The 22504-nt window shown below is 43.9% G+C and overlaps 1 pseudogene; it reads left to right on the top strand.

Moving 5' to 3' along the window:
* Positions 1-2558: 2558 nt before the first annotated feature.
* The window catches only part of LOC146575293 (protein NLRC3-like), a 27088-nt pseudogene continuing 7142 nt past the window's right edge, over positions 2559-22504 (top strand).

Raw genomic sequence — 22504 nt, 5'->3', positions numbered from 1 at the left:
ACCTGCTGATCAGTAAAGCTCTACGTGCTGCAGCAGATTGACCTCATCTGTGTTCACAGGTGTGGACCTCAGCGCTGAGGTGCAGGAGACTTTCATTCAGTTCTCCCTGCAAACAGCATCCAGCCTGGAAATACTGTCATCTTTCCCAGAAACGGTGCTCTTATCTCAGAGAAGAAGTCTGATGTAAATAACTGCAATCAACAGTGATGTTCTGCACAGATCACTTTTCCATTTTGCTCTCTAGATGAGTCCCAGCTGCCTGACCTTGTGTCCAGGTGATCGTCTCACTGAGGAGCTTTTGTTCTGAAAATCTCACGTCCATCACCTGTTTCCTTTTTACTATCTCTGCTCTTTCTTTATTCACAATGCTCATAATATCACACAATTATATTCATCACCTGCATGTTTTTATCCAGCTGCTGTTAGAACCAAACAAATAAAAAGGATGAAAAGCCTGAAATCCTTTGATTTATTACATTTGAAACAAATATGAGAGCATCCCTAACAGCACAGCTGAGACCTTTGTTTTAATCAAGCCTTTGTATCGACACACTTGTAAAGATTCATATACAAAACATAATAGAATAAATCAATATAAAATACACATAATCACAAAAATGCAGCCATGTTGTGAGTTTGCATCTAAAACATGCATGTTTCCCTTTGTACAGGCAGATTTACAGCAGACAAAGCAACACGCTGATCGACTTTGACCGCTGCAAAAACAAAATACCCACCAAGTCTGAAGTCGATCAGAGGAACTGTTGACAGACTGACAGACAAACAGATGCTTGATTCATTAGTGCGATTAAATGTTCTTCTTTAGCAGCATCACTTCATGTGTTTGTGTTCCAGGAATAAAGGTCTGTTTAAACTGGACGTCTCCTCAGCATCACTCGTGCTGTCGTGGTTTCAAAGCTGTGCAGAAAGAATCTGAGGGATGATACAGAGGTGACCAAAGTTACAAACATCCAGCTGTGCTGCAAATGTTTGCAGAGCTCCAAACTCTTTGGCTTTCTGCAGAGCAAGTATGGAAGAAGCACCTGAGCTAACTTCAGTTTAGACGATATGAGGAAAAATGCTGCTTCCCAAAGTTTCCTACAAGTATCCAGTTTATATTTAGAGAAGCGAAGGCTCTTTATCCTGACAACTACTCCCTGGTGGATCCCTGTCCTGTGACAGCAGCAAAGACTGTGTATCAGTATCATCAAAGCCACTTCAATAACCAGTGTTTAAAGCTCTCTAGCAGATGGACTTCAGTGGCAGCAGCCTCTGTCTGCTGTGTACAGAAGGTTCTCTGATGAAGCACACAGCAGATGCTGCACTACAACAGCAGCAGCAGCTCAGCTTCAGTTTGCTTCGACGCCCTTTTTGACCTGTGAAACAGCAGAAAATGAAACATTTCAACACCCGTTTGTTAGCGTGAGCTATTCTGCTGTTTTTCATCATTTCACAGGTGAAATAAAATCACATTTACTTCCTGTAGGAGTGATCGTGTCCAGCCTGACTGAGACCATGTGCTCCATCCTGCACAGGTAATAAACCTCTGACATGAAGGGCTGTCAAGTAGTTTTAGACAAATGGGGGTAAAAGAGACGTTAAAAGCTTAAAGAGAAACTACATTTTCTAAGAACTGTCTGACGTTCACCTCTCACACAGTGGATACGATTCTGCCGCTGCAGGAATAATCTTTGTGCTTATGAAACTGTCCATGTGTTTGCAGAAAATGTCACATGTTCAAAGCCATCCCAGCACCTGGGGTTTGTATAAGTGCAGCTGCTGGTGGGGAGATAGTCTCACTCTTCTATATAAAGAGTCAGCAGGCAGCAGATCTTCATCTGTGATCTCCTCCATCATCACGTCTTCACTCTTCAGCAGCTATGGCTTCACTTCGTGCCCTTCTGGGAGTGGTGCTGTGCTCCTCATGGTTTCTGCTTCTGCCTCAGGCCGACTTTGATTTACAGAGTCATCCATAATATTTTTTATTTTTTATTTTACTGCCCATCTATTTTCATACAAATGTCTCCGTCTTATGGAAAAGGGGTGGAGCTTATCCAACGAGGACAGGCAGGGCCCCCCCAGACAGTTTAGCAGTCTATACAGGAGGCTGACCTTTGCAACATGTACTTCTATAATGACTTCACCATTTAGGTTATTTGGTTATGTTTCACCCTGGATTTTGTGTGATAATATTTATTTTGTCCACTGATTTAAAAACAACAAACTATATGAATATAAAACAGAGTGAACAACAAAACATCAGCTTTGGAAACTTTGATGTAAAATTCTGCAATTGTTTTCTCAGATATAGCATAAATCAAACTAACATACATCAGTGTGTTATTAATGTGCACACACACACACACACACACACACACACACACACACACACACACACACACACACACACACGTGTTACAATAAACAGCTCTTATGCTTCTGTATGATTCTCAGTGCTTTCCATTTGCGTGTCCACAGGTTGCTGTAAGTGGTGCTTGACTGCAGTTTGCTCTCATTTCAAGTGGTTTGCTGTCACAAAGCCAACAGGAAGTCCGGCCATGGTTGAGCCAACTGAAGATGGGTTGAAGGTGGCGTCCTCGTTTCCTCTGTGAGCGCGAGAGGACAGACAAAGCAAACACCGTTTGGACAGCATTAAAATATTTACACTGATGATTAATGTTGTGTCTTTGCACCTGTAGCGATACATGTTGGAAAATGGAGACTTTAGCCACCAAGACTGACGTGCCTGGAAACTTCCCTGTGAGTACGCCCACAAAGACAGGAAACAGTTTAACCACCGCGGTTAATCCTCCATCATCATCATCCAGTATTTTTCACATCTTTTCTTCTGCTGTTTCCCTTGTTGTCAGTCACGGGGTTTGTGACTGAAATGCGTGTGGTCGACGGGAAGCCTGACGAGTACAGCCTGAATCATTCCATCAACACCGGACGGAGTGAAACCTTTGTTGAAAACAGATTATATGGTAACGTTGCATTTAGCTTCAGTAAACTGTGAAGTTACAGCAGCAGATTTACATCACGTGGCTTCACAGGAAGTAGTCTGGACCTCAGCGCTGAGGTTCAAGCAGCTCTGCTTGCAGACGGCATCCTTCCTGAAAATGTTCTTCATCTTCCTCAAACCAGAACTTTTACATTGGTGCTGAAGTTCTATATAAAAACAGCCTGAAATACAAAGTGATGTTGTGCACTGATTACCTCACACTTTCCATGTTTCCTTCTACAGAGGAGTGTCCGCCTGAGTGTTTTGTCTGATCTGTTGTTGATCGTCTCATTGACACTGCATGCAGATCTGACACCAGGGCTGGACTGGGACAAAAATGGTCCCGGGCATTTTGACTGGAGACCGGCCCCCCAGGTATTAAAGGAAAAACCATGAAGCCTTTGAATGAAAACAAACGCTGTTGTCACAGTGATGGACGCTGTCTTGTTGGTATACATGCATCAGTCTAATAAACTTAAACCTGCACCATCCTCCCTGTCCTGGTATTCTAAACAGGAAGTAGACTGTTGGTCGAGTTAACCTCCTGAACATCTACAACACACGGTGGAAACCTGACATTAAGACAGAGACTAGAGGTGAGACATGATCATTGCTGATTACTGATGACAGATTTAGATATGTTTTCATAAACCTTTCATTTGCCACATCAATAAACAGCACGGCAGGGCAAAATATGTTTTCTAACATGGCAACCTTTAAAAAGTGAAAGGAGACAGAAAGACAGCTGAGAAAGAATCAAACGGACTTTTTGATGCATTTTACACACAGTACTGGTGCAGAATCTAGAAAATGTGGGAAACACTGGCATCATATGCAGTACTTACTTCTGAAGAAATTATGATGGGACCCTAAAAAATGACTATGTACAATAATGGATTTCTATACATTTTACATCAGATGAAAACGTTTGTTGTAAGATTCAGATAATTATTTATTAAAAGCTCGACATTTTAAATGAGAATAAGAAAGAAAAGTATTTCTTTGTGCCCCCCTCTCCCTGTTAATGCCCTACCTGCCCCCCTGGCAACACTTTGCTAGACCCGCCCCTGCACAGTTACCAGCTGTCAGCTACACAAAAAGGATCCTGGTGTTATTTGTCTCTCAGAAACAGTTCATAACTTCAACTCATTTTGGTTTTGTCATGTTTTGTTCTTTACATTGTCTTTCTTCTATATAATTGTTAAACATTTAATAAATATGTCTACAAAAAGATTTTAAAAATCAGACATTTCACACAGACACCCAAATGATTTCTGACTGATGAAGGGGGCTGAAGGTGCCCTGCTCTTGCCCAGCTTCTGCTGCTCTCTCCCTGCTCACTGTCAGCAGCTGGCAGCCTCGGTCCTGCCTGAGACTCTTCATCTATCAGTGCCAAAGAATATGGGAAATAGCAACGCACAACATGCACATTACAAAACAAGCACATGAATCAGCATTACATTCATTAGTGAAGTGCTGACGTTCGTTCCTAAACTTTGGGCCTTAATTAACATCACTGTGAACTAATGTTTGCTTTGCTTCTTAACCAGTGAAGCAGCGAGGGGCTTTCTGAGGTTCCTGCTCGTAAATGCCCAAAATGAGTCGAGTATTTCTCTGCAACTACAAACTCTGTTTTCATCAGAGGTGTAAATATTACAGCACTGTGTCAGAGTCACTGAGGCTGGAACACAGAAAAAGGAAGTAGATGTATTTATTTTTAGACTTTATTGCCTGGAACCACTTTAAAAATACGCTTTGGGTCACAATTAACTGCAGAAAACCAGGAATCCACATATGAACATTATCTGTGCAGAGATTTATGCTTCTGAAGGTAAACAGTGAAAACTTGCAGCACTAAATGCACAGATAGCCAGGCGTTTCACATTTTGGTACCATCTGCCAGTTTTCATTTCTTAGGTATTGAAGAGCAGAAATGATTGAATTTTATTTACATGCTTAAAAATGTTTGCTTTTGAATATTATTTGAAGAATTACCCACACACTCAGGCACTGTGGGCCTGTTTCCCTTTGCACAACCGAGTGTTGGAAACGGGCCTTTTCTCTTTAAACTCTGAGGGGCTGTAACTTTGGCTTCTATTGGCAGATTTGCATGATTGACCCTCTTTTTAAAATAGTTTTAGCCAAGAGAATCAAGCTAACATCACTGTTTTTACGTCAGCTCACGTCACACGAGCTGTTTCAAGAAAAGTCCTCCTGTCACACAGCAATGCCTACATCAATCACACCACTCTGCTTAAATAATAATAATAATGTTTAGTGAAGCAGGTGAAGCAAAGGGCTGCTTTTAATAGGCTGGGAGACCCAGGTGTGCTGCTTTAGCTGCTGAGCCTCTCATGCTAGCCTCCATCTATAAGCTGGGATCACAGGAGCACTGCAGTCCTGACTAGATCAAGGATTGTTATTCATGCAGGTGACAAAAGTTTACATTCACAGAGTCATAGGATTGAGCCTGCTTTGAAAAGCAGCTGTTTAATGCAGCTGCTTAGAGTTCACACACAGTAGAAGAATCAGACTTGAGTCACATTTCAAACACTGGAAAAATACTCAGCAAGTAACAATGAAAACAGCACAGACTCAGTATATCCTGTTCAGTCCTGTGTTTGATATGAATGTGCTGTTCAGAGAGGATCTCATGTCCTCTTTTACAAAGCCTTTGTTTCATGATGTTTGTGTATAAATGAATGTAGGTGTGTTTCTAAGTGTGAAGGAGCCCTGGGAGAAAAGACTGAAGCTTGTGCCAAAGAACAAACAGGAAAGAAAGATCAGCATTAATGAAGACGAGCACAGAAGGAGCCCAAGCACGTGTTGCTTTTTCAGATTTCTCTAAAAGTGTGTGTTCATTTGTTCCATCCTTCACAACAAACAACAGCTGACAGACACACATGCACTCTGTGTCACTTCACAGGGGCTGATGAAAGTGGACACAGTAAAGGCAGAGCTGGACCTGCTCTACACATCCTGCACTCTGTTAACAGACTTTATTCTGCAGCATCAACAGATAAAAATATATGAAGATATAGAAACGTTTAACATTGTGACTGTTCACATTAGTGAAGCTGTTACTTTGCTGCCAGGTGGGAAAAGAAGCCTAAAGCTGAGTCTGATTAAACATCTGCTGCACCAGAGAGTTTCATGGCCCTGCTTTATCCTGTGCTTGCTGACCACCTCGTCCTGAAACCTCTTCATCATCCTCACAGTTGTGTGAAGAAAGAGGGAAGCAGGTGGAAACCATCTGTGCTGCTGTGTTCACTTGTGTGTGTGCGTCTATGGTCATATCTAATGTGTACCTACAGACAAACACAAACACCTGGCATTGCACAAGAGTCTCTACTGGAGCAACCTGCAGATGTCAGAGATGTGATTAGAGGGTAAAGTGGACTAGTGAGAGCATCTATGTTGTTGTTGTCTGCTGGGGGACAGCATCAGCTCCAGAGATGCATCAGGATCAGCAAACTAATCTGCAAGGCTGCAAGTGTCACTGAAGGAGTTTGAGTCAGTGAGGGACTCAAACTCACACAGCTGGTCAAGAAGGCTCAGCAGCTGCTGTATTTCCTGAGGAGGCTGAGGAAATTTGGTATGTTGGCCAAGATCCTCAGCAGGTTCTACAGCTGCATCACTGCATGGTACGGCAGCACTACTGCAAACCGCAAACGCCTGCAGAGAGTGATAACAACTGTGGAGAAGATCATCAGGACCCCGCTGCCCTCTCTGCAGAGCAGCTACCATCACAGAGTCCAGAGGAGAGACACACCTCTGCCCTCGAGACGAAGGTTCAGAAGTGTGAAATGTAGAACATCCAGACTCAACAACTCCATCTTCCCCACTGCTATCAGACTCCTGAACAGCTGACCGACCTCAAACTGCAGTTTGCACATCAGGTCACTTTGCACACTAAGTTCATTTTGCACATTAAACTCCATGTACATCCATGTACATCGACATCTGCAGACCACACGTGTCTTCAGTTACTTATTTGTACTTATTTGCAGTTATTTATCTTTTTATTTTATTTTTTTAAGTTATTTCTTATCCTTATTTTATCTTTTTATTTATTCTTATCTTGTTCTTTTAACCATTATCTAACTTGGCATCGTGCACGGTGTGTTTAGATTCAGTTTAAATTCAGGGACACGGAGCCCCTGTTGATCCTCTACCTAATCACACGAGCCACGGTGTGAGAACGGGTGTGGGTCTCAATCAGCCAAGGTTTTGGGTGAACCCATTGTGAGATCTAGCCCCACCCCATCATGTGATTTCCTGTGATCAAATGTCCCAGGATGTAAGTGGGCGTTAAGACGTCCATGTCCCTCTTCAAGCAACTTAAAGAAGTCCAGACGCTTTTCTTTCCAAGCTCCTTCAACAACATCATTCATAGAACAACTTCCAGCTTCTTTTGCTCGGCTACAGTTTGGATGGATTTGCAGATGCAACAAGACTAAAATGGTTAGGGTCAGGAGGTCAAAGGTCAGAGCTCCTGTGGGTCTGAGGGCGGCCTCACGCTGGAGAAGGATGAAGGAGTCTGACCTGAGCCAGTGTTTGACATGAACACATCAGCACTGCTGTCAGTGAGCCTAACGACAGCCGTTAGCATCATTTCAGTGTTTCAGTCATAAAAACACTTCCTGTCTCTGTGGTGGTTACAGTGACATCATGCAGTTTGTGCTTTGACCTCCAGAGGGCGACAAATCAGCACAGACAGAGAGCTCCATTCAAACTTTGCTGCCATCAGGAATAATTCTTCAAATATAATCATCAGTGTTTGAGCAGCTATGATATCAGGGACAATCTAGACATGTGTGACAATACTGAACATGTCACATGACACACCTCAAACATCATGTGATCCACTCTCAGTCTGCACTTTCATTCATGACTTCAACAGGTTGAAATGAGCTTTGAAGAAACATTCAGTGAAATAAATCTTTCATGGATTCATGTGAGCAGCAGATGAACTTTGTACCAACAACATCTTCAATAACAGAGTCTGAATGAAGCTCAGGTGTTGATGCTGCTCACTGATTGGACGCTTGGTTTCAGCTCTGCTCTCAGTCTTTACTGCACAGGTGAAGGTAGAAAGTGTGACTGGATCTATAGACTGGAAACAGAGAAACATGCTGAACATTTGAAGCTTTGCAGCAGAAATGTTCATGTTACAAATACAGCAGAGCTGATCTGGGATCAGTGTGTTCACACCTGCAGCTACAACAAGGTTTCATGTCTCCACACGTCAGCATGTGAACTTTACTCTGACTCAGTCTGAGCAGTCAGACGGCATATTTTTAAAGTTAACACATCAGCACACACAGAGCTGAGCCCCTCCCACCTGTGCTGAGTTTCAGGTGGAGTCCCGCCTCCTTCCAGGAAGCAGCTCACCTGTGTGTCCGTGTTTAGTGTCCAGGTGTGGAGTGGAGCTTGTTGTTGGTGTGTGAAGAAACTGTAAGTTTGCTTTGTTTCCTCCTTTAACAGTTTGTCTTTAGGAACTTTACTGTTTGTTCAGCTCGTGTTTGATTTCTTCACACAACAAACTGTGTGTGTTTGTATTTCCGGTCTCTCCATTAAAGTCAGTGTGTAATGTTTCCTGGCTAACATCAGCTGTGTGCAGCTTAGTTCAGCACAAATCTGCCGCTCCATAGTTCACGGTAACGGACTCACAGCTGGACCAACGAGGCCGAGTGTGTCCGCCACTCTGAGCTACGTTCGTGTTTGTGTACTTGTAGTTTGTACTTTGAGTTCACTCAGAGCCCACAGAGGACGCAGCGTACGTGATGACGTCACAGCCCTTTACCTCCTTTACTGTCACTGTGATTAATATTTACACACGAGACACCTGCAGAGCTCTGACGCTAAGCTAGCACACAGCATGCTAACACTAAGCTAAAGCTAGGCTAGCCAAGAACCCAGAGTGAGGTTAAAGCTGAGTAAACACTGACCCCAGACCAGCACCGTGATAAAGTGAGCTGCTGCTGCTGAACTTGAACAGGTAACAAAGTGATGAGCAGTCAGGCTGCAGGTTTCTACCTGTTCATGTTTCTACAGTAGAATCACTTTGAAGTGTCTTTGTGCTGTTTCATCTTTGATTTGTGTTCATAAACACTCAGAGAAACATCACGTGACCTCATCAGGATCTGTGTTGGTGTGTGGGGCTGTACCTCAGCTTTATGTTGTTACATGCTCATTTGTTCATTTCACACAGTAACATCAAAGTAATGTTATGAGGAGTAATGAAGTAACGTACTCCATTACTTTTAATCAAAGTGTTCTGTGTAATATGTGTAATAATGACTGTTTTGAGTAATGACCAACACTGATCACAACAAAGAGGAAATGCCTCCAACATGCACAAACATTTGAGCCACAACATGCAGTTAATGTGCACAAATGTCTTTGATATGCTGCTCAGTGATGGTGGTGACTGTCAGAGCAGAGCTACTGAGAATCAATAAGTAATATCAATGATGGGATCAGAATCACTAAATTCTTCTCATCCCTGTCAGTATCATACATGTGCTGTATAATGTGATAAATGTAGAGGTGCTGGCTGTTCTCTCACTCTGCTGTTTAGCTGTAAAGGACGCCTCCCTGCCTTTGTCTCATTCATGACCTTTAATAGTCTCTTCTAACATGCAGAGATCTGTATGATCTGTTTCATAGAGTCTAACCAGCCTGTACAGGTAACAACAACAGTCACTGCATCACTGACACACAAACGTCATCTCTGTCAATAACAACATTCATACATGGAATAAAAACACATCAGTGGATCATTGCTGGAGCTGATGTTTGTGCTCCTGGTGCAAAGGCTCTCAGTTTCCTCCTTGAAATAACATCAGTGGTGGGTCAGCGACATGCTTTCTTTCCCTCTCAGGTTTAAATATCTGGGACTCTCCACCGTTTGGTTTTAGAGCTGAAGAAGCTTCTCAGATGAAACGTCTTCCAGAAACTTAAAGACGTCTCTTTTCTCTCCAAGCTCCTTAGATCACATGACCTGGATGACTGAACCTACAGATATATTGACCTGGTTTCATGGTCACATGACAGGTCAGAGGTCAGCGACTGTAACTCAGTTCCTCCTGTTAATGTGAACTCACTGAGTGTTTGTGGTTTACCTCTCAGACTGACTGAAGACGATGATGGAGGAAGAGGAGGACAGAGCAGAGTCTGCAGGGTCCAGCTGTCCGTCTGTGAGGAGTGACCGGTCCAAAGGTCGAAATCCAGCCTTCAGTGGTGAACCTGGAGCAACGAGGTCAGAGAGCTGAACTCACTGAGTAACAGAAATAATTCTGCACTGACATTATAATCAGTGTTGACTCTGGTTGATTGTCTGACTGTGTTTGTGAGCTGAGAGGAAATGAAAATGAGTTTGTAACAAAAATCAGTTTTGTCCAGTTTTCCTGTAAAAAGCTGAACTCTAATCTAAGAGGATGTTACTGACAGGAAACAGCTGCATTATCTGCAGTCTGTGTGATCACAGCTGCTTCAATCATGTTTGTGTCTGCAGAGGTCAGAGGTCACAGTCTGCAGGGTCCAGCTGTCCGTCTGTGAGGAGTGACGGGTCCAAACCTGAAAATCCAGCCTTCAGTGGTGAACCTGGAGCAACGAGGTCAGAGAGCTGTGATGACTCCTTTACATGTTTGTGTTTCCTGGATAAATATGACCTGAAACATCCTCAGATTGTTACAAAGATTCATTAAAAAGAAAACAATGAAAGAGAAAAGATCCAAATGTTCGACTTGGTCATTTGCTGTTTGAGGACAGTGATGCTCATATCTGTGGGGAAAGTGTGACCTGAGTGGGTTCATGTTTGTCTTTAAAGAACAGAGCTGCTCTGATTCTCTTTGTGTCTGATCTGTTAAACAGTCTGAGAGGTCACACAGAGACCCAGCAGCTAAAGCCTGGATCATACTGGCTGCTGTTACTCCATCAGGACAACACTGAACCACAGTGGTGTGGATGTAGTGGATAAATCCCACCATACTGATGCTCAGAGTTAACCACAGGGAACAAAACCAGATGTTACCTTCAGATTGTGACCTTTGGAGTGGACGATGCAGATTTCAATAGAGAATAAATGTTGTTGTTTTTCAGCTGTGAAGAAAGAATCTAATTTTCTGAACTTAAGAATTTATGATGCTGGAAACAACATGGAGACTATAACACAACATTTCCACTGTGTTCATAGAATGAATGTAAAACTGTCAGACATTCATTAAATATGCAAAATGTCTACAGAAGCATCAGAGGGTCAGACGTGAAGCACTCAGTGATTTTGATCAAATGACTCATCAGTTATTGATCTGTACTACACTGATCTACCACGTTAGTAAAGCTGGTGTTCTGGTGGTGGAGGGAGACTCGGATCATGTTCTGGTTTTGGAGCAGTGATCTGCTGATGGTTCAGTTTGATGAGCTTCTTCAAAATCATCCCTGACATCACCACTGAAAGGACGTCCATGAAAACAGACTGAAAATTACTGATATGTTCACAATCTGAGAGTTTAAAACTTGACAGACTTGATTCAGATGAAGTTATTTGAGCAGAAACTCCTGGATCTTTATCCTGTGTTGATCTAATCCTTCATGGTTCCTCCACAGAGTGGACCAGCAGAGCTCAGAGGGTCCCAGTGGTCAGTCTGCCCAGCAGCATCAAACACAGCTGGACTCCATATTTATGGTCTGTACATGTACAACAACTACTGTTACATCTGTTCTGTTCACGGTCATCTCCATGCTGCTCTTTGTAGACCAGTGGATCGTCAGTGTGTCCAACATGGATCTGATGTTTGGCTCCATGATTTCAGTCTGATTGGCTCATTCATAAATATTCTGTTCCAGCTGCTGGAGGACAACATCATCACTTTTGTGAAGAACGAGCTGAAGAAGATCCAGAAGGTTCTGAGTCCAGATTACCCAGAATGCTTAGAGAGTCAGAGGAGCAGCAGCAGAGAGGCGTTTGTGAAGATCACAGTGGACTTCCTGAGGAGAATGAAGCAGGAGGAGCTGGCTGACCGTCTGCAGAGCAGTAAGAGGATTTATCTAAAGATTTAAGCTGCTGGATAAATGAGACATTTTCCAGAGATGGAAGATGGAGCAACATGTTTTAAAGATTAGTTCTTTTTGGAATTGAGTGTTTATTTTTCTTCTCATTCAGAACTTCAAGCTGCAGTTTGTCATCGTAACCTTAAATCCACCCTGAAGAAGAAGTTCCAGTGTGTGTTTGAGGGCATCGCTAAAGCAGGAAACCCAACCCTCCTGAATCAGATCTACACAGAGCTCTACATCACAGAGGGAGGGACTGCAGAGGTCAATGATGAACATGAGGTCAGACAGATTGAAACAGCATCCAGGAAACCAGACAGACCAGAAACAACCATCAGACAAGAAGACATCTTTAAAGTCTCACCTGGAAGAGATGAACCAATCAGAACAGTGCTGACAAAGGGAGTGGCTGGCATTGGGAAAACTGTCTTAACACAGAAATACAGCCTGGACTGGGCTGAAGACAAAGCCAACCAGGACATCCAGTTCATATTTCCATTCACTTTCAGAGAGCTGAATGTGCTGAAAGAGGAAAAGTTCAGCTTGGTGGGACTTGTTCATCACTTCTTTACTGAAACCAAAGAAGCAGGAATCTGCAGCTTTGAAGACTTCCAGGTTGTGTTCATCTTTGATGGTCTGGATGAGTGTCGACTTCCTCTGGACTTCCACAAAACTACAATCCTAACTGACCCTAGAAAGTCCACCTCAGTGGATGTGCTGCTGATAAACCTCATCAGGGGGAAACTGCTTCCCTCTGCTCGCCTCTGGATAACCACACGACCTGCAGCAGCCAATCAGATCCCTCCTGACTGTGTTGGCATGGTGACAGAGGTCAGAGGGTTCACTAACCCACAGAAGGAGGAGTACTTCAGGAAGAGATTCAGAGATGAGGAGCAGGCCAGCAGGATCATCTCCCACATCAAGACATCACGAAGCCTCCACATCATGTGTCACATCCCAGTCTTCTGCTGGATCACTGCTACAGTTCTGGAGGATGTGCTGGAAACCAGAGAGGGAGGACAGCTGCCCAACACCCTGACTGAGATGTACATCCACTTCCTGGTGGTTCAGGCCAAAGTGAAGAAGGTCAAGTATGATGGAGGAGCTGAGACAGATCCACACTGGAGTCCAGAGAGCAGGAAGATGATGGAGTCTCTGGGAAAACTGGCTTTTGATCAGCTGCAGAAAGGAAACCTGATCTTCTATGAACCAGACCTGACAGAGTGTGGCATCGATATCAGAGCAGCCTCAGTGTACTCAGGAGTGTTCACACAGATCTTTAAAGAGGAGAGAGGACTGTACCAGGACAAAGTGTTCTGCTTCATCCATCTGAGTGTTCAGGAGTTTCTGGCTGCTCTTCATGTCCATCTGACCTTCAGCAACTCTGGACTCAATCTGCTGGAACAACAACAAACAACCTCTACATGGTCTAAACTATTTAACAAACTAAAACTTCAATCTCTCCACCAGAGTGCTGTGGACAAGGCCTTAGAGAGTCCAAATGGACACCTGGACTTGTTCCTCCGCTTCCTCCTGGGTCTTTCACTGCAGACCAATCAGACTCTCCTACGAGGTCTGCTGACACAGACAGGAAGTAGCTCACAGACCAATCAGGAAACAGTCCAGTACATCAAGAAGAAGCTCAGTGAGAATCTGTCTGCAGAGAAAAGCATCAATCTGATCCACTGTCTGAATGAACTGGATGATCGTTCTCTAGTGGAGGAGATCCAACAGTCCCTGAGATCAGGAAGTCTCTCCACAGGTAAACTGTCTCCTGCTCAGTGGTCAGCTCTGGTCTTCATCTTACTGTCATCAGAAGAAGATCTGGATGTGTTTGACCTGAAGAAATACTCTGCTTCAGAGGAGGCTCTTCTGAGGCTGCTGCCAGTGGTCAAAGCCTCCAACAAGGCTCTGTGAGTAAATCTGTGATCATGTTTATTTTTAAAATGTTGATTAAAAGTGGTCATAGATTTCTTCCATGACAGATCCATGTCCTAAAACCATGAGACAGCGTAGTTGTATAGTATAAAAGAAAAAAGGAGAACTTTTGACCACAATATTGTAACTTGAATGAACTTTTGATACAGCCTTTAAACATAAAATTTATGAACAGAATCAGTGACAAAGGGCAGCCCTGGTGGAGCCCATCACCCACCGGACTTATTACTATCCAACGTATTGCCGGCTATGCCAACCAAGCTCTTGCAATGGTTGTAAAAGGATCGAATGGCCATAAAATGTTTCTCAGTTTTATTATTTTCAGTCACATCTGTTTTTGATTATTAACTGAATATTTTAAAATTCAGGCTTTTTATGTTATACAAAACATCATATTTTCTTATGATGTCTTGTATTGATTCTGAAGGAATAGTTTTCATCAGTATCGCAGATACCAGCCTGAATTTTACTTTGTATTGGATCAGGAAGGAAATCAGTGGCATCACACATCACTTACAGCAACTTCAGTACCACTCCATTTTAATAAACTGGGGGGAGTTGCACCAAGATTCAGTATGAGATAAAGAATTATTTTTAACTGTAAGGTTGGAGAAATCTGTTGTTGGAAATTGGAAGAACAGGTCATCTTAAAAATCACTGCATTGTAGTTTTATTCAGGCCCCTTCAATCTGTGATCGCTGTTGCTTTGCATTGTAAATGCTACTATTACAAAAGTCACAAATATTAGTGTATGTGTGTGTTGTTGGGTAATAAACCAAAAGAACAGAATCTACCAGCACCTCACTGATTTCTGCTTAAAAACAATAAAAAAGCAATAAAGCTCTGATTTGTTTGGTTGATCTTGTCTCCCTTCCACCTTGATGTCAGACTGAGTGGCTGTAACCTGTCAGACAGAAGCTGTGAAGCTCTGTCCTCAGTCCTGAGCTCCCAGTCCTCCCATCTGACAGAGCTGGACCTGGGTAACAACAACCTGCAGGATTCAGGAGTGAAGCTTCTGTCTGCTGGGATGAAGAGTCAATACTGCAAACTGGAAACGCTGAGGTCAGATCAAGCAATATCGATTTTTTTTTCATCAATTAACATCATTTAATCAATTTCATTTGGAAAAAATTAACAGTGTTTATGTTTTGTTTTTTTAATGAATCCATCCAAATCACAGTAAACTGCCACATTTGTCTTTTGTAACATGAGGCAATAAGGATTCCAGCATGTCCTGAAACAGTGTTGAAATATTGTAAATGTAGTAGCTCCTCATGGCACCATGAATATACTTTAACACAAGTGTTTCATGTCTTCTTGTCATCCTTTCTTCAGACTGAGTGGCTGTAACCTGTCAGACAGAAGCTGTGAAGCTCTGTCCTCAGTCCTGAGCTCCCAGTCCTCCCGTCTGACAGAGCTGGACCTGGGTAACAACAACCTGCAGGATTCAGGACTGAAGCTTCTATTTTCTGCAGTGGAGAGTCCAAAGTGTACAATTCTCAGGTCAGGATTCAGTCTTTTCTGATGATGATTTAAAACCTGAGTCAGGTCGATAAATGGCTTACTCATTTACAACAGACATGATTTGTCAAATCACCTTATATCTAACCCAAAGGTCCTGTGTTTTACTACTTTGATTTTTTAGTAAAACACAGGACCTCTTAATATTTATCTAAGAGACCATATATAATTTTTTTCCCTGGATCATGTGTGTACCCTCCTGGTTGGAGCTCCAGCAGCCTGTATCAGTGAATGGGACTTTAAATGAAATTGCTGCCCCTGTCAGGAAGAGGTCTGAGTGACACACAAAACAGAAAATATGAGCACTGCATGTGTCTGAGGCTACTCAGATACAGACCTGAATGAGACACTAACTTTGTCTCTGAGAGATAACTTTTATTATTAAATACACTTCATTTCTCATCTGTGTAGAGAATGTAGAGTTTGACATGCTAATATTACAAAATGAAAAATCACACTGAGTCACAAAGAAATTGTTTTGGAGTATTTATGGTTCAGCTGATGAAATTGTTCAAACAAACCAGTAATTTACACCGAAACAGCACAAGTGAAACTTTTTCGAGGGACTTACACTAAGCTTGTCCTGGTACACCTGTAGAGCCCAGCTTCTATGGACCATGAGCTTAAGTTCTGTGCTGCTCTGATTTATTGCCTGTGCTGTCTTTCAGTTCAGCTTTGTCGAGTCTCTGGTAGGATTTCTTTTACATGACCTGTGTAAAAACAAAACAGGAAACACATTAAGCTGAAGTAAGATGCACAATTTGAAAAATGGGGCACAAAAAATGTTGCTGCTTTCTGGAAAGTGCGTCTAAGAAGACCCAATGGAGAAAGTGAAGAGAAAAATCAAAGATTAAGAAGAAGAAAATGGCAGAGGCAGTTTCTCTTGGACTGCCTGCAGATGGGGTGAGACTCTAGAAACAGGGATGATTGGAGAAAATGCAAAGAGGCCATAGGATAAACCAGGAGATGAATACTCTGGTGTTCTGGGGATAGTGGGAGTGAGAGGGAGAGATGCCAGTAAATGATTTCAAGGATAAATTTGAGAGAATCAGAGCTAAGAAACCAAAGCAAGTGGGGAACTACAAACATATGGACAGACTCATAATTAGGCCAAAGACACATTAAAGCAATTATTGCAGGTTTAGAAACAGGGATGGATATGAAGGAGCTTAGCATGAATTTGCATTGAGGAAAGAATAGCAACGAGCATCAGAGGAAACAGTTAGGAAAACTAAAAGGATGTACTGGCAGGAATACTGCAGTACTTTAGGAAGAACTACCGTATTTCCCAGACTACAGAGCGCACCTGAATATTAGCCGCACAAGCTAAAATCAGGGGAAAATCCTGTTTTGTACATACATTAGCCGCACCTGACTAAAAGCCGCAGGTGTTTCAATGTTGACTTATCATATGTAAGAGAATATGCACAAAGAGAATTGTCAGGAAAGAGATGGCTGTTTGGAGACACACCCCTTTTATTAATATTTTGAAAAACAAGTTATGGGTACATATTTGCATAACTTTTTAGGTATATGTACAAGTAGCGGTAATTACAAGTACAAAACATGTGCTGTGCTTCATAAATGAGTAACAAATGTAGTACATAACAATAACCTACAGCACACCAGAACAATTGATTCGGACTACCTTTTAGGCTCAGGCTTTAACAAGAAGAAAAGTCAGTCATTCACCACCATCTTCCTGCGCACTAAAACCACCAAAGTCCTCTCCTCCAGTGTCGGAAACAAACAGGCTCAGGGTGGCTTCGTCATCCACTCTCAGCTTCTTTCTTTCGTTGTCACTTTCAAAACCAAAGAAATCCTCGTTGTCAGTGTCAGAGTCGAACACCCTCTGAAGGGCCGTGGCGGTGTCCTCCTCTCCATCATGCAGCATTCAGCCCTTCGAAATCTGTTGGTGATCGTGGATGTTTTCACACTTTTCCACGCTGTCAGAATCCAATGGTGGAGTTGGGCATAACTTGCTTTTTGCAAGTTTATCGCCGCTCATCATCCAGGCCTCCAGCTGAACGGGTAGCGCTACTTTGAAGTTTGTTTTTCGCGCTACCTCGTACTGCACTACGTTGCCTGACGGATGGACATGTGACCAACATACCACTCTTGAACCCCGATCCTTCCGCCAGGCAACGTAGTGCCGTACAACAGCGGAACAAACAAAACAAATCCGCTCATGGACAATCCATAGAAAAGCCGCACCTGACTAAAAGCCGCAGGGCTCAAAGCCTGTGCAAAAAGTAGCGGCTTATAGCCCGACAATTACGGTACACCAGTTCAGAATGTGTGGAGTACAGTTAAGAACATGAATGCAGACAGGAAACAACAGCAGCTGTTGTAAAGTAAATTCAAACTCCTTCATTAAATGCAGCTGGTTGAGTTGAAAACAATGGAGAATGATTGTGTTACGTTGTTTATTCTCTATAGAAATGGAGCAGGAGTGCATGCAGAGCTGGACGTGGGCTGTATATACATGCGTGTATCTGTTTTGTCTGTGAGCAGAGAAAACAAAGCGCTGGAAATGTCATATTGAAATGTTAAATCAGGAAAATCCTGGAGAAGAGGATAGTTCTAATGTTCAGTTTGTAATGTTGAATTCAACACAGCTCTTAAATGCATAAAAATGACTTCACCTGACGTCAGACTGAACAATCGGATTAGCTACTGATATTGATTTAACCCGTTTAGACCTACCATAGAACCAAGTCCGCCAGAGCTTATATTATATTTTTTACATGCTGTAGAGCCATTTTTGGGAGCATTTCAAGTTGCTATACATCAATACAACCATTACAGCCTAAATTTTAATAATATGTATGTATTAAGTGCATAGTAATTACATAAATTGCAAAAAAGTGCAATAAACTACAAAAAAATTGAAAATCGTTTTTGTTTTTTTAACATATATTTCTAGTTAGAGAAATTTAAGAGGCTTATCCCTCAAAACTGTAAATACAAAAAAGTTGCACAAAATAGTTTCCCACCTCAGGAAATTTATTTTGAGTGCCTTCATAGTTTTATTTTTGAAATACACCAATTTTTATATACTGCAGGAAAAACGAAAATAAATATTATACTGCAAATTTGCAAAATAACAGCATATGCGTCAAAATAAACTATTTCCAGCAGAGCAATATGAGTCCTAAGCATATGTGGAAGGAAACTGTAACCTAGGACAAGCTGATGGCATAAGATGTAAATACAACTCCTCAGGTTTCATATGCAAAAAAAATTATTGCACTAGCTCACGTGATTACAGTGCTACCGGGATTTAAAAATAGTTGCGCAAAACGGAGTGTGCCCACTCTGACCAGTTTTAAAGGGTTAAAGCAAGAAAATATGGTATTAGCATTAGATGCCAATTCCTATTAACCTTAAATTAGCATTACCTGCTAATGGCAGTCTACTTAGCATTAACTCCTCACTAATGTAATGCTAATCCACATCAAATTATCTTTAGCTTTAGCATTAGCTGCTAGCTTCAGCCTACCTAGCACTAGCTGCTCACATTGTTAAAAGGGAAGAGAAAACGATATTAGCATTAGCTTGTAATAATTATTCACCCCTAATTAGAATTAGCCACTAATGGCAGCATACTTAGCATTAACTCCTCACATCGTTATAATGCAAATGATGCTAACTTGCATTAAATTAGACTGCTGTTATTAGCTAATGCTATTTAGCAGTAGCTGCTCACATTGCTATAAAGCAAAGGAAAACGATATGAGCATTAGGTTCTAATGCGTATTTGCCTTAAATTAGACGTAGGTGGGCAGCACGGTGGCACGATGGTTAGCACTGTTGCCGCACAGCAAGAAGGTCCTGAGTTCAATTCCACCATCAGGCCGGGGTCTTTCTGTGTGGAGTTTGCATGTTCTCCCCGTGTTTGCGTGGGTTCCCTCCGGGTACTCCGGCTTCCTCCCACCGTCCAAAGACATGCAGCTTGTGGGGATAGGTTAATTGGATAATCCAAATTGCCACTAGGTGTGAATGTGCGAGTGAATGTGAGTGTGAATGGTTGTCTGTCCCTGTGTGTTAGCCCTGCGACACACTGGCGACCTGTCCAGGGTGTACCCCGCCTTTCGCCCTATGACAGCTGGGATAGGCTCCAGCGCCCCCCGCGACCCTGAAAAGGATAAGCGGAAGCGAATGGATGGATGGATGGATAGACGTAGGTGCTAATGGCGGCCTACTTAGCATTAGCAGCTCAGATGTTGTAATGCTAGGGAAAAGAGTGTTAGCATTAGCCGTTCACAATGTTATAAAGTTAAGGGAAATAGTGTTAGCATTAGCTACTCACATTGTTAAAAAGTGTTAGCATTAGTGCATAATGCTAATTCACATCAAATTAGCATTAGTTAATAACGGCAGCCTATTTAGCATTAGCAGATAATGTTGACCTTGGCCCACTGGAAAAGTTCAGAACTAAAGATTTAGGAGTGTTTCTCGATAGCTCTTTCTCGTTTGAGAAACAAATAAATTCTGTTATTAAAACCAGCTGTAAGGTTTATATTGTTGATTGTCATTTATGCTTAGAAATATTTACTCATATATGCTTAGAGTTGTATAATCGATTGCATGATGATAGAGGTTTGATCCTGAGTAGTCTGTAAAGACTCTGTGTGCCTTCCAGAGTGCTCTGGCATGCACACACCACTTGGGGCCATGAGAGAGGTCGTACCCTCTCTTACTGATTTATGGTGTAGGACAGGGGTCTCAAACTCAATTTAGCTGGGGGCCGCTGCAGGCAGAGTCTGGGTGAGGCTGGGCCGCATTAGGTTTTCCACAGGAAAGGCATGGTTAAAAAAATTCCAATCCTCTCAAATCTCTTTATTTTTATTTTTTAACACAAAATATTAAAAATAAATAAACAAATTAAGAATTAATAAGAAAATCAATCAATCTGTAATACATAAATAAAACAATAATAAGATATTTTTAGTCAGTGAACTTGTGTGTTTTTTTCAGTCTTCTATATCTGCTGTGTTTAGATTGAAATGTCTGTGTGGCATGAATAAGGCACGGCGGGACCACGGAGCGACGTTCAGAGCCAACTTTATTTGATTCACGTCACACCACACCACCACCAACCCCTGAGTCCCCGTGTTTTAACACGGCGGGCGTGATTGCGGATGCCGTGCAGGTGCGTCCGCACGGCCCCGCAGACCACGCCCCACCACATACCCCCATCGCCCGATTGAGGCCGGGGAGCAATCTGGCCGAACCTACTCCCCCCCCGCGAACTGGGGCGAGACTCGGCCCCTACACGTCGGCGCCCCAGCCCCTGACCAAGCGACGGGGAAGCGTCCGTTCTGGTGGCCGCCCGCGCATCCAGCGGCAACGGCGAAGCTGGTCCGGAGGTCGGCCGCGTAGCAAGCGGACACGGCCCCACAGGCATGGCCGTGAGCTCCTGCACACAGGCGGCTGGGCAGACGTCAGGCGCGCAGAATCGACTGGTGGCAGCGAGGCTGGACTAGCCAGCCCGCCGATCCCCGGCCTAGCGGGGCTGTCCCGCTCCTCTGCCTCCAACTCCGGCTGCACAGGCTGCCCTGGAGCAGGGACCTCCGTCTCCCTGCACAGCTGCTCCGCCACCGCCTCCGCCACTCCCGTTTGGAGCGGCTCCGCGCACTGCGCCTCCGCCCCCAGCAGGCACAGCCCCTCGCCCACCTCTGGGTGGAGCGACTCCTCTGCCTCCGGCAGGTGTAGACCCTCGCCCGCCTCGTCCTCGGCCTCCGATTGGAGTGGCTCCTCCACCGCTCCCGGCAGGAGCAGCCCTTCACCCGGCTGCTCCTCCTCCTCCGGCAGGCTCGGACCCCCGCGTGGCTCGTCCACCACCTCCGGCTGCCGAGGTGACCCACACGGCTCCTCCACCGCTTCACTGTCCTCGGGACACACTTGTGGGGGTGGCGCCCAGGCCCAGAGCAGCGCTGCCAGCTCTGCCATCTTCCCCACGTGGCGTTCGCTCTCCTTCCGCAGCTCTTCCTGTTGGCGACGCACCTCCGCCGCCTGCTTCCGCTGGGTGGCCGCTATTTCAGCCACCCTCTCGGCCAGCTCTTTCCTTTCCTGGCTCTGGTAGGTACCCGCCATGCCGCCTCCTGGGTTTCGGCACCAATGTGGCATGAATAAGGCACGGCGGGACCACGGAGCGACGTTCAGAGCCAACTTTATTTGATTCACGTCACACCACACCACCACCAACCCCTGAGTCCCCGTGTTTTAACACGGCGGGCGTGATTGCGGATGCCGTGCAGGTGCGTCCGCACGGCCCCGCAGACCACGCCCCACCACAGTCTGTATTAACAGTTCTATAACCTTCTTCTGAACATGAATGGAACACTGTAGAAAATGAACTGTTCTTCTGAACATGGCTTCTCTTGCCTACTCCTTGCTGCTAGAGACCTGGCAGCGTTTCCTCTCGCATAGCCGAGCCAGATTTGGCCTGAGGGAGGAAGCAGTTGCGGCCCTCAGTATGTCTTGAAGATGATCATCCGTAAGTCTGGACCTGTACTTGGACTTATTGAAGTTCAAAGTGGAGAAGAGCTTTTGGCACAAGTATGTGCTACCAAAAAGGCACATGGTCCGCTTGAACATTCGGGAAAGCCGAGGGAAACTAGGGCTCAATCCTCTCAAAAATTGTCCAAGCTTGTCTGCTTTTCCACTCACCTCCCTGAACTTTGATTTGAGTTCAGAGTTGCACTGCAGCTCAATGAGCTCCATTTGAAGCACAGAAGGGGCATCTTGCACATCAAAGGAGAAGGGGTCCGCAAAAATGTGAAAGGTGGCTCTGTGTGTCTTGAAGTCAGCAAATCTGTGATCAAATTCCTCCTGTAGCCTCAAAATGACATCAACATACTCGTCAGCACTGAATGGTGTGCCTGCATCCACGAGTGCCTTGCATGCTGGGAAATGGCAAAGGTTTGTCTGAGAGAGCTGAGCTTTCCAGAGCGCCAGTTTTGTGGAGAATGCTCTCACGTT

The sequence above is a fragment of the Mchenga conophoros genome, linkage group LG4, assembly GCF_057382185.1.
Source record: "Mchenga conophoros isolate Kocher_MC1m ecotype Shallow Benthic linkage group LG4, M_conophoros_male_GT1.1, whole genome shotgun sequence".
NCBI lineage: Eukaryota > Metazoa > Chordata > Actinopteri > Cichliformes > Cichlidae > Mchenga > Mchenga conophoros.
This window is presented reverse-complemented; position numbering and strand designations above follow the sequence as displayed.